The 13,070-nt window shown below is 34.9% G+C and overlaps 1 protein-coding gene across 5 annotated transcripts in view; it reads left to right on the plus strand.

The window, feature by feature from the left end:
* LOC132205602 (protein O-linked-mannose beta-1,2-N-acetylglucosaminyltransferase 1-like) overlaps window positions 1-13,070 on the plus strand; it is a 166,188-nt gene that overhangs the window by 39,721 nt on the left and 113,397 nt on the right. For 4 of the 5 annotated variants that reach the window (XM_059634751.1, XM_059634757.1, XM_059634754.1 and 1 more), the window contains exon 3: window positions 10,501-10,540. The gene's annotated coding sequence lies outside the window, so the exon portion shown is untranslated. Of the gene's footprint in view, window positions 1-6,494; window positions 6,600-10,500; window positions 10,541-13,070 lie in introns of those variants that run through there. The other variant, XM_059634753.1, reaches the window with a different exon arrangement.

The raw sequence follows: 13,070 nt of genomic DNA on the forward strand, positions 1-13,070 counted from the left end.
AATTTTGCTAAAACTAATGAGATCAAAATAATGGGAGGGTGAAAAGGAATAGCCAGAATTGCAATCTGAGAAATTTGACCTCCCGAAATTCCGTTACTGATTTCAAATCAAACCAAAACAACACCGGAATCCAATCAGCAACGATGCAATTTTAATTACCGGTGCTCGTCGGCCATGTTTATTTGCTCCGAACGGAATTAACACAGTCGTTAGGATCGTGAGGGATGCAAATTGGGGTATAAATTAATTAAAATAACACACTCTGGAGCATCACGTTGTGAAAATGGACGCTGCATGTGTAATAAATAATCAGCGCAATGCCATATCCAAAGAGCGGCGCTAATTGATTATGCTCGGATGCGCACTCTCTCGGTACAGCTACATTTTGATAATTTGCTTAATTGCTGTTCCCTAATTGGCACCGGACTTGTCTCCGGGTCCAATTACACGTGACGGAATCAATCAAAACGGAGCTAGCCAAAATGAAGCTGGATTAAAACCGGCGTTTATATGAATTTCAATTATAACAATTATACGGAAGGCAATTAAGTTTAATTGCAGCCGCATATTTCAATTATAGCTTGTTTCAGAATGGATGGCGCGTGTGAGTTTTCCATGCGTCCCTTGGGAGGTCGCATCAATTGGAAATAATATAACGATGTTAATTTATTCCCAGCCATTCTTCGAGTAGAAAAGAAAAGAAGAGCCGCGGTAACTTTTTAACCCAATTATTATTCGTGTATGTAAAGGAGGAGCGCAACGGAATTTACTTTGAATATTAATCAGGTCGAGAGAAACGGACAAACTTTTCGGGACACTCGATGTATATAGAATGGAAAATTTCTTTTGCCCGTCCACAAGAAGTGAGAGAGAGTTACATCATGCCTACTTACTTACGCTCTCTTTGAAGGCGACCGCGCTTAATTTGATGAGAAAAGTGAAAAAAGGAGGAGCGGATGGACGGACGGCATTCCCGGGCTGCTGATCATTACTTATTCATCAGCCTGCTGGTCTTTAATCTCATCTCAAGTGCACATCATTCTTAGTTAGTTGAGTTTGGAAGGCGTAACCTGACGCTTTTAACTAATGGCTCCGCTAGATGTGACCGTTAATCGCTTTTTAATTGAGATAAAAATAGTTACAAAATTCATTTTTGTTTTTTGTAATTTGTTCAATAAACTTTAAACGAATTAAATTTTGAACATATTAGATAGATTGTATTTATGATAAATACCTAAAGAGTATTGATAAATTAAAATTTCAATAATGAAAACACCAAAAGTGTTAATTCACAGTAGATTTTCCAAGGTTACTCTAATTTAAAGAAGTTTCAAATGGTTTAAATTGCAAAAGTAAATAACCACATACCACAACTTTTGTCACTAATCCAATTATTTTAATTAACTATTATTAAACAATTAATTTAAAGATTTTATTTACTAAATTTGAAATTTATCAAGAACAAGTTAATTACCTCTAAAATAATTATTGTTAAAAAATATAAATAAATTATATATAAAAATAAGTTCAATAAGATTTTTTTTTATATAAGAAGAATTCAAAACGGAGATAATTGTAAGATTTTTGTTATTGTTAGCTTTAAATAAATCAATAAATATCTGTCTTATAGGTTGGAAACATTTGAAATTTTATACAAAAAATAAATATCTGGCATGCATAATGGGGCACAAAAAGCTCACTTTATACAAAAAGCTGCTGCAAAAAGTGTGCTTCCATTCAGCAATTTAAGCGAAGCACAATAATTGCCGGCTAATTGGCGCCGCGCAATTCGCCTAATGGAACAAACGCACCGGAATAATAGCTCGGCCGCATGCATCGCCGACATCAAGTTTTCGTGTTTTGCATGTGCAGCCCATAAAGTTTTATTGCACGTCCGTTTTACATATTGAGATACATTCATGGGCGCCCATAGAAAAGCTCATTACTACGCGATGAAATTGCAATATAATTTTGAGAGAGAGGATGTGCTCAACGATACGCATCATCCCTCTCGCGCTGTTTATGCACCCGTAAACCTCGGGTTAAGCGTCTCTCGTGGGCATTAATTGCGTGTTTGCTCCCAAACCGCGCCGCCGATTAATCATCCACCAGCGCGAATTGGGCTTCGGCGATTCATCACTGGTTTGATGTCTGGAATTCCTCTGCACATAGAAGGGGCTGTTGTGCGTGGGTGCGTGGGTGAGGAAAGAGCTTTGGAAAAAAAACTGCATTTGGGATTAATGGCCTACAAAAAAGTTCCCATGCAAGAGAGCTTTGCTATGTAAAAAAAAATCATATATATAGTTAAATGGCCTTAATTTGTAAACACTCATATTTAGCTAAATTTTACATGGTTAATTAAGCAAACAGTTTTTTGATAACCACCTGTTAATTAATTTCTAGTTTTTGCATTTATCCCAATTTTGAGTAAATTTAGTTAGGAATTTCTCGTGTTAAGAAAATTTAACATGCATATGCCTAATTTAATTTCAATGGTGCACGTTAATTTAAATTAAAAAATATTTTGAGATATAAAAAAAAAACAGAAGTAAAAGGATCTACTTAATATTGCATTATTTTTAAATTCATGTTAGTCAATTGCAATCAGTTTAAAATTAAAACTTTCTTATATTTATGCAAAAAATATTTATGCAAATTTAAAAACGCTAAAGTTTAAATCTATTAATCTGGTCAAAAAAATTAAATAGGTAGAAATTTCTTAATTTTTACAATTACCATTAACGTCATAACAGTAAGAAATTTTATACCGTCTTAGCCCAATAACCCTAACTGAGTAAGAGACCTGAATAACTCTAGTGAATCCAGTGAATCTGAAGTTGAATAATTACGGACAGTTATCTGTATTTGGGCTTCCTTCTGGTTTTTTTTTTATTTTGCATACATTTTGCATTATATAGTTGTAGAAATGTACATTTGGCAAATATATGAATAATGCAAATTAAATTTCAGAAGCTGTTAAATGCGAAATAATTTTTTTCTTCTGATTTCTTTTTTTCATGTTAGCTTCAATTCCACTGCTCTGTTGTAAACTTTTTCAACTAAATGAAAACTCTTATTTGAATAACCAATTCATACCATTGTTCGATTAGCTTTCGAGTTCAAATTTCAGCAGTTTTTGCTCTAGTACTACAAAAATTGCTCTGCTGGCAATTTCCAATCAAAGGCAGCTCAAACAACGCGACCTGCCATAATGGGCAAAGCACTCTAAAACACACCAAGTGCTCGTTTGCTTTTGCATGAATGTGTTACACACAATACGAATTCAACCGACTACCGTGCACGGTGCAGGGTGTGATTAAATTTAACTGCATCTATCTACCCAGTGTGTTTGCAGTGCAATCAATTATTAACTGATCGCCGCACGAAATGGCCGGCTGATGGAAACTGACGGTGTGCGATCGCAAATTGAAACTTTTATGTGTTCCCTTTTGCAAATGCCTCACTTGTTCTGCTCAGGGCTATTGGGCGTGCAAATGAACAAATTCTATCAGTCACATTACATTATGTCTCACTGAACTTTGATCCAACTGCAACTTTTTATTCAAATTAATTAGTGACACTGGAAATAAATCATTTATTCTGCAGGTATATTAAATAAAAACGTGCCTTAATTTGAGTTTTCTATTTATAGTGTTACAACAGATTAGCAAAACTTTGAATCAATTTTTGAGGGAATAATTAAAGACAAGTGATTTTATGTTAATGGAAGTATGAGAGAAATAACTAATTTAATATCATTCAAAATATAAAAATTCTCCAAACAAATCATGCTAATTAAATTTTTATGAAATTTTAGGGTTTAAATTTCCAGTTTTGAGCTCATTGTAAGGATGATAAAGTTTATGGGATTAAAATTCTTTCAATGAATACTCTTAAATAAATTTCTTTTAAGGAGTATATCGTGGAAGCAGATTGGTTAATTGAAATATCTGTGGAATTGTCTCTGTCCTCGTGCAGATATTTTTTTCCTTTTAGAATCAATCAAACTCGGTATTTGCGTATTGAAGAGCTTTCAAACGTGATTCGCTCCAACATCCCGAGAGGGCCGATCGCGTATGTAAATAAATGTATATCCGCGTGCAAACACGGTCTGGCACATACCGAGATTGGGTATTTGCAGAAATGTGACATTCGCTGCGCCCGCCCGCCCGCCGGCTTGCATAATTCAACTCATTGCGATGCATGCACAGTGACGGCATCAGCATGCAAACTGCCTCTCTCCGCTGTTAATGTTGCACATCTCATCTAAACCTAATTTGATGCACATGTGCACATTTCACAGTTCTCCTGCGCGATGTGTGATGTATGTGATCAAAACTTGGAGATCGCCGAGTCAGCCGGGGTGTGCACGCGAATGAATAAGTAGCTGCAAAGTGGATATTTATGGGCTGATGGGAAAAAGAAACGAACTAAGTTTGCAACAACTTTGAAACATTTCCATCTCAGTTGGTTCGAATTGCCTTGAATCGTATCTCATTTAGAAAAAAAAAATGGTAAAGGCATGAGTGGAATGGAAAGTTTTTGAATAATATTTATTTTTCATTATCAACCTGAACGATAAGAAAACTACAATGGAAAAGTATTGAATTCTAAGCAATTAGAATCTTTCAAAGCATGCAATTTAGATTTTTTAAATAAAAATTAAGAGAAAATAATAAAGATAAAAAATTTACTAATTACCGTTTTTATTTTAAATACAAATTTAACGTTATTATTAATATTTTTTAATGTCGCCTGATTTAGAAAAATAATTCTTTTATTTTCTTTTAGTTTTGAATATTACATTTGGGATTTTTCTCTCCTTTTGCGCTTTTTTAAAACTCAATTAATTTCATTGTATCTTTTTTTAGTTTTCTTCTTTCAAAATAACAATTATAATCTGTTATAATTCTCAATGTACTAGAACTTAAAATATATTATACAATTTTGAGCATTCTTCAAGCATTGCAAAATAATTTTGAAAGGTTCATTTCTCGCGCCAAATGCCAAATTGCACATAATTATTTGAAACGGCATTACCACACGTCGTCGTCCTTAGTCTTTAGTCAGACCACAAATTGCCGAAAAGCCGTCGATAATGGAGTAGGAAACGATGCTCAAATTACGCCAAATTCACATTCGGACGTGCTGACACTGCGAAAAAGGTTGTGACCGATTCCGCCGGACACACATCTGCTGCATTGAGTACGGATAGAGCACGCGTTTCGTTTTTTGCCTCGGGGAGTCTATTTTTGCGGTAATGCGTCTGTAATTCTAGCAGTATTGGTCGGTCAGGTACAAACGTAATGGGCTCGTAGACCCAGTGACTCTCTGCTCATGATCAGAATCACAAAATACAAAATACTTTTGCTATAGCTATCCGCTGGCCATGCCACGTTTGTCCAAAAAGTTCAGCCGTGCTTGAACCGAATTTTGTATTAGGTCTGAAATTGTGTGAGAAAGTAAAACAGTCATGTCTATAGAATGCGACGAAACCTAGAAATGAAAAAGAAAATATGCATTTTTAATGATTTGACTGCTTATGCTGGACAACTATTTATAAATTTGGCCTTATGAATAAATCTTCCAGAAATTGTTGAATGTCGTTATTTATTTTGATAAAAATTTAAATTATTGATATACATTGATATAGTTAGCAAATTTAATTTTCTTCATCATCAAGAAATTATTGCCTAAATAGTTTATACATTCAGAAATGAAGTGATAAAATTTTAAAATAATCCAGCAGAGAAATTTATTGATGATATAGCTCAATATTTCTTAAAACTTAAAAAACTTAATTTATCCCAAAATCGAGAGTCATATCAATTTTATTGTATTAAAGAGCCTTACATATTTTCACAGAATGAAAAAAAAAATTGATTTAAATTTTACCAGTTGGAGCCTTGATCTTTGAGCAAATTTATTTTTTACCAAAATCTTTATTTGGACGTGGCTTTTATTTTTCGAAATATTCTAAAAAAAAACGAACAGTTTTGAAATTTTAAAATTAAAATTTAAGGAATCGGAAGGGTCAAAGAGCAAATTTTAGTGGGATATATTTTTATTTTTATACAAGTTGCCAATTTTAATTAAATTTTCCGCTCTATTAAAACCGTCCTCCTCTCTTAATCTTCTCTTCTGATCAGAGGCGTCCAACCATTAGACTCTATTCATATATAAAATAGGTCTGCACTTGACTCTGTCGGTCGTGAGCATCATCAAGAATTGTGCTCTAGGGTGGTCTTTCTCTCTCTCTCTCTTCTTCGGAGTACTAGAGCGATTGAGGGTCATGCAATGCAGTCGTCGGCGGGTCAGATTGCATCACCAGCGGAGTTCCTAGATAGACTCGCGCGGTCCGTGTTGTTTGTGTGTCTGCGGCGCCGGCCAGAAAATAATACAGAGGAGGGATAGCGGAGCGGGAGAGCATCACAGGTGCAAGGCAGGGGCGTTTCTTCTTCGCCCCAGCCCGCCACCAACAGTCACCGTCAATCAGTCATTGTGCGGCGGCCGCGGTTGCTACACCGTCATTATACCCTGGCGCAATTCAGGTGCTTCGAAAGAAAGGTTCCGGGCGTGTGATCGGCAACACACCAAAGGTACTGTTCGTTGATTTTTTTTTTTAATTTTAATTTAAAGCTCTGAAAGTTTTACAGCTTAGGAAAGTTTGGTGAAATAAAATTTGGAATTTTAATTTGGTTTCATTTTTTGCAATTCATATTCGCGGAGATTTTAAAGCCATAATTAATAATATCATGAATAAATTTCTCTGCTAGATTATTTTAAAATTTTATCCCTAAATTTCTTAATGTATAAATTATTTAGGCAGTAATTTCCTGAAGATGAAGAAAATTTGCTTACTCCATCACAAATTACAATTTTTATCAAAACGAATAATGACATGCAACAATTTCTGGAAGATTTATTTTCTATTATTTTTTAAAATTTACTTTAAAAATTATTTTGCTTCTAATTTTAACAAATTTCAGCAAATAAATAACGAAATTTGTTGTTTTATAATTTTTATTTAAAAATTGAGTCAATTTTGCTATCAATTCCGTTTTCAATTGAATTTTGTTTTCATTTCATTTTGATACCTTTTTGCAACTTCAATAAATATTCCCTTTGATTCAGATCAAAGCTAAAACAAATATTATTACTCTGACATTTGATTTTCTTTGTTTTTCAATTAGATTTTTCATCAGCGTCCGCAGCATTTTTTTGCGATTTTTTTCTTATTTCAATGCTCTCGTCTGGAAACTAATTGAAAATAAATGAAACACCGCAGGCGTATTATAGATGAAAACGTGTGTTGCCTAGGAAAAAAGTGCACCACTAGCAAATACATAAAGCACCAATTGCAAGAAGTGTCGCCTTTGACACGGACAATATTAAATCGCAATGCAGACTGCATGGTCGGCGCAGCTGTCGCCGCAAGAGTGTTGGCCTAACTTGCTGGCGCTGCAGAATTTTAGCTTTTAGCATCAAATAATATGCAGATTTGAGAGCCTCCTATGTACACACATGGGTATAAAAATGCTGATGAATGAAGTTGCCTTTTCCCTTAATACTGAAATCAAAAAGTGGAAAAGTGCTGTGGTTTTTGTTTTGACAAATTGCGACTTTTTATACTTGAATAAACACACGAAAGAAGTCCAATCACGAGAAACACGCTCTTTTGACAAGCAGAAGTAATTTTTCATGAGAGAACGGGACAAATTTCGAGCACGCAATGAAACAAACTCACGAAATTGGCAGAGAAAAATAATGTCATTCGGTGTATGGAGACTTTATTCTTCGATCCCAAGAGTAATTTCATATCAAGCAAATTTCATTTTGCCTCGCAACTCTCTAAATCTTCTATAATTGGATCGGCCAAAATGTTTGGCAATATCGTCTGACTTGTTTGTTCTCCATTTTGATTGATTGAGACAATTGAGAGTGATTTGAAAATACATGAATAATTCTCATTCATATTCTTGAAGGGTAAAGGTTGAGTTATGTTTGATTACTTCAAATTTTACAATTTCACAATTTTAAATTAAGAATGTCAGGGGAGTGTTTCCTTTTTGGGATTAAAATTTTAATTTGTTATTTTCTTATTCCTCTTGTTATTTATTTTTCCTTGTTTACAATTGCAATTTACTATTAATAATAATAATATGAAATATTATTTCACAAAATTTTTTAACCTGTAGGATTTATTTAATTTAATATTTCATAAATTACTACCGTGATTTAAATTGTTTTTCAAGATAACACTTTCCTACACATACAATTTTGAATTTCTCCTGCTTGCGAGCTTCATTCAATTTTGATGAAGCAGCAGCAGGTCGAGTTTCACAATTACTGTCGCGTTGACATTGAAGATTCATGAGCAGGCTCACGAAAGTATTCAGGTGAAGACGAAAAGAAGAAGTGGATGCTTGTGTGTGCTGTTGAGGCCATAAACGCGGCAGTTGCATGTTTCTTTACGATTATTGCTTTCCTTTTCTCTCTTTCTCTGGCTCGCCACACATGGGTCTACCGCGAGAGAGCCGGTTCTTCTCTCTCTTTGTTAGACCCCGCGTCTGCCCACCAAGTGGGCGTTAATTTATATTTTTTTTCTCTCTCGCATACTCGTTTTGTTTTTCGAGATTGTGTGTATAATGTGCGTGGTGCGGTATCATACTTCAGCAGCCGACCTTGACTCTCTCGCACACAAACCGCCTCAATCACATCACCATGTGCTCCGTGGACCGAAAGGCAAAAAGACGGTGTGCGAGCGACAGACGACGAGTTTTTTTGCGCCGCTCTTGCCTACTTGTTGGCAAGGCGATGATTCACCCAAAAAGGAATGTTTATATCGACTTGCTCTTTTTTGCGAATATTTTTATGCGCAAATATTGACTCTGTCTGCGAATACCTGATGTTTGCTCAAGCAGCTTTGCGTTGGATGCTTTGATGGTGAAAAATATCCAGCAAAACATTTAAATTATTGCGAGAAAATTTACTATTTTTTATTTAATCTTTAATCAAAATACAGCAGAGATATTCACAAAACTTGGTTCCAAATGTTCAAGAATGTTTCAAACGATTGATTAAAATAAACCTGAACTCTTTGTTAGTTTGGAAATTATAAATAAGTGATTTTTTTTTTAAATCTATACAAAAACAAGGTCTATTGGATTTTATAAGGATTTTAATGAAGCTTAGAGATGAAAATGTTTAAATTTTTGAAAAAAAATCCAATGACTACTAAAATCTGTACAGAAAGTTTAAATTATTTACTTTTTTTACGATTTCACGATTGAGGGTTGATTCATGGTGATATGAATTTAAAGCCGACTTCAAATTCAAATCACCATTTAATTTTTTCATAATTGATGAAATTAAGATATTTTTATACCAAGAACTGCCAAAAATTTAATTCTAACTTTTTGATTAATTTTTCATCAAATTTTAATTAAAATGAGCTGGAGTTCTGTGGAAGTTATTATTTGCTCTTGATTCTTCCAGATTGAAAAGAGATTTTTGAAAACAAACAGCTGTCTGTTTCCGTTGTACTGTTCATGTCGTTCGTGCCGTGCACTGCCTATGTGTCCGTCCAGGAAGCCGTTAATTAAAGGAAAGCAACTCCGTTGGGATGAGGCCAACGTCTCCTATCGAAGCACCAACTTCATGCTTTTCGCACTCTTCTTGCAGCTTTTTGCCGAGCTCATAAAACGCCCGGCCGCGCAGCAGGTGCGATCATTAGTTTATAAATTGCGGCAGTGCATTAAATTTGGGCGTATGTTACACAAACATATCAAACGGAAGGCTGGGCAAACACGCGAAAATTGCGGGACATCGCCAACTGACGCGATTTTATACGAACGAAGGAAAGTAAGAAAGTGGCGTGAAAAGAATTAGAAATTGAGCTTTCAAATTGATCTGCAAAGCTAGAGAGTGAAATAATAATTTGACAGGCTGGGAAAATTGCACATATTTTTAATTAAATTTTATTTATTCTCTCAAGTGTTAAAATGAATATAGAATGCAATTCATTTGTTTCTCGTCGTTAATTATCCTCACTTAGCGCGTGCTCGAGCATTCCGCGAATCGCCTCTTCTCTTTTATAACGAGCAAAAAGGCGCGTGAAAAATTCCTTTCCCACGCGAGATGAAATTTTTTATATTTTCATCCCGGTCGCTCGCGGCTCGTTCAAAAATGAAGATTGCCCTATCTGCATTATCTTAATTAGGCGCAGTGATGCGAAGTTCGTCGGCTTTGTCTCGAGAGCTTGTCCTCGTCTATTATATCACGGGACGGATGAAATGTGTGCGATCGCCGATCCACCCGAGCATGCAGCAAAGGTCACACTCGTAAATCTTCTACGCCAAATTGCTTGAATTTAAAGGTCAATTATAATTCTCGCGGGGCGCCTGCGATGAACGGCGAATTTGTCCAGGCACGCCACTAATTAGCGATGATGTGAAAATTTCCAACTCGGAAATTAATTTTGCTTGGTGTTTGTTTCAGGAAAGCGATCTGAGGAAATTTTGACTACTTGTTCTAGCTGGTGAGTGTTTATTTTATTAAATTTAGTAAATAAGGTTTACAAAGCTGATCGGAAATTAAAATTATTTTCAAATTCAGCCAATAGTTGATGAGAGACTGAAATTAAAAACAAAAGAGTCTCGAAACCCAGACTTAATTTGCCCTATCAGGTTGCATATAATTATTGCAATCAGAGCTCAATTTTCTAACAATATATTTAGAGGACGCAAGTTTTTATCTATATTGGGAAACCATAACCAATGGTGTTCGTTTTCTATTCTTCAAGAATTTTTTGTAATTAATTTTTCTTCTATTTAAATCGTGAAAATCCATTTGAAAAAATTGAAGACTATAAAATTTGTTTAAAGGAAGTTGACTGACTAAAAATAATATGTAAAAATATCAAGTATTTGTCTTATTTTAACCGATTAAATTTTCTAAATTATACAGCACGAGGCACCAAATAATAGGCTTTTACATATTAATTACTAAATTGTCGGCGGCATTGATTTTAAAAAATCCAAGAAAGAAAGATAATTTAAAAATAAAAGACCAAAAATAAAATCAAATCAAAACAAACCTAAAACACACAAAAAAGACTCTTTTAGTCTCAAATGAATCAAAATGACTCAAAATGTCCTAATCCACTTAATTATATATTTTCAGAACATTTTTGAGCATAATAAAATCACTTATTTTAAAGTTTAGGAACGACGGTAAAAAATGGTCAAATTTTCAAAATATGTATTGTATAATATTTTAGGAAACCACCCTTATAACCAGAGTATAAAATTATGTAGCTCTGGGTCGACGTCAATTTTCAATGTTATGAAATTCGACCCACCGGTTTGATCTTTCCGAGGGTCTTGTATGTATTTTCGCCACTTATTTATCGGCGGTCCAGAACATACACAATGCACCGCCCTCCGCACCCAGCAGCCTTCTTTGTGCATCAAAGCAAGTGCTTCGTCCTCTCCATACATGCCGGATTCAAAACCCAACCCTTTCTTATCGTTTTTTCTTCCCGGGAAAAGAATAAAGGAGGAAAAGCTGGATCGCATGCACCGCCGGGGACGACAAAGTTGTAGCGCACTTCCTTCGAGTGCTGTTTGCTCTCGACTGCCTTTACAACTCTGACACGTGCATTTACGTCTCGTCTCGTGTATTTTGGCTTGTTCGGTGCCGTCAAATTGAATTTACATGTATACTTACTTACCTGTACTCGCAGCACGACAAAATTACTTGGGGAAAACGTGACGTACCTGCATTTATATTCAAGAGACTTTTAACGGCTGTTTGAACCTGTCTAAAAATATTCGGGCTTGGAAAATGTCAGCCTCCCACGCAATAAAAAAAAACACTTAAAATTTGCATATTAAGTAACTGTTCTTCTAATTACCTCGCAAATTTAGCACAAATGGCATAATGTGCATTTATTAGGTTTAAAATTAATAAAAACTACGCAATTCTTGTTTGGAGAAAATGAACACTAATAAGAATAATTATTATTGTTTTTTTATTTGTCTAAATTGATACATCACATTGTTTACATCAATTGTTGAAACAATTTATTTGGAACGAAAGGAATTGTTGGATAAAACGGTACCACCACTAGCAAGAATTTTGCTTAAACTAATTATTAAAAATGTTGATATACTTGTTTAATATTAAAGAGGATTTATATTGGTTTTAGCTAAATTGTTTCAAATTTTTATTGAAACCATAAATATGCAAAGGCAAACGAAAATAACCATTGAGCGAAATATTTTTCCAGCACAAATTTTCGTTATTTGCACGTTCACGCGTGAGATTGTTCAAGTGTTGCGGTTTGCAGCTCACTCGGCTGTTTGTCGACCGAATTTGGCAACATTTCGCGTATTTTCAACGCTGTGTATACATAAATGGAAATATTTATTCCACTCGAATTTTGCTGCGCGCACCAGACGCATGCTCTCGCTATTTTATTATGCAAATAAAATTATATTCCGCGGACGTGTCTTTGCTGCCAACCATATCCACACACACACTCGACAACCATCCGTCCGTTCTGCAGGGGTGCCTTCCAGCACACAAATGCAAAACATTCTACACGCTCCAAACAGACATGCCCGCGTTTCATTCTGCCACCGACTTTAGCACGCTCGTCCGAAACAAACGCGCACTTTGTTGGGTTTTTGCGCCCGGATGCTTTTTTACGGAGGAAACTATTCATCACAATAATAAAATTTAGTTTATATAATAAGCTGTTGTTTGGTGGCTTACAGATGTGAGGAGGTTTTTGCTACTAAAGGGAAGAGGACAAAGAAGTATTATTTAGCGATATAAAGCAGGATATTGTTTTGTATTTGAAACAATATCGACTCAAAAACCCGTTGAGGGAAAACCGAGTTTAAGTTCAAACGCGAAGTATTATTGCTAAAAAAAAATCAAAAAGTCCTGTCAATAACCATATTTTTTTCATCTGTTTTGAATTAAATATTTTTTTTTAAATAATTAGACGGAAAATATATTTGTTTAGGTCATGAAAGAAGCTTCAAACAATCTGAAATCAG

The sequence above is a fragment of the Neocloeon triangulifer genome, unplaced genomic scaffold, assembly GCF_031216515.1.
Source record: "Neocloeon triangulifer isolate White Clay Creek 2 clone unplaced genomic scaffold, ASM3121651v1 ptg000003l, whole genome shotgun sequence".
Taxonomy (NCBI): domain Eukaryota; kingdom Metazoa; phylum Arthropoda; class Insecta; order Ephemeroptera; family Baetidae; genus Neocloeon; species Neocloeon triangulifer.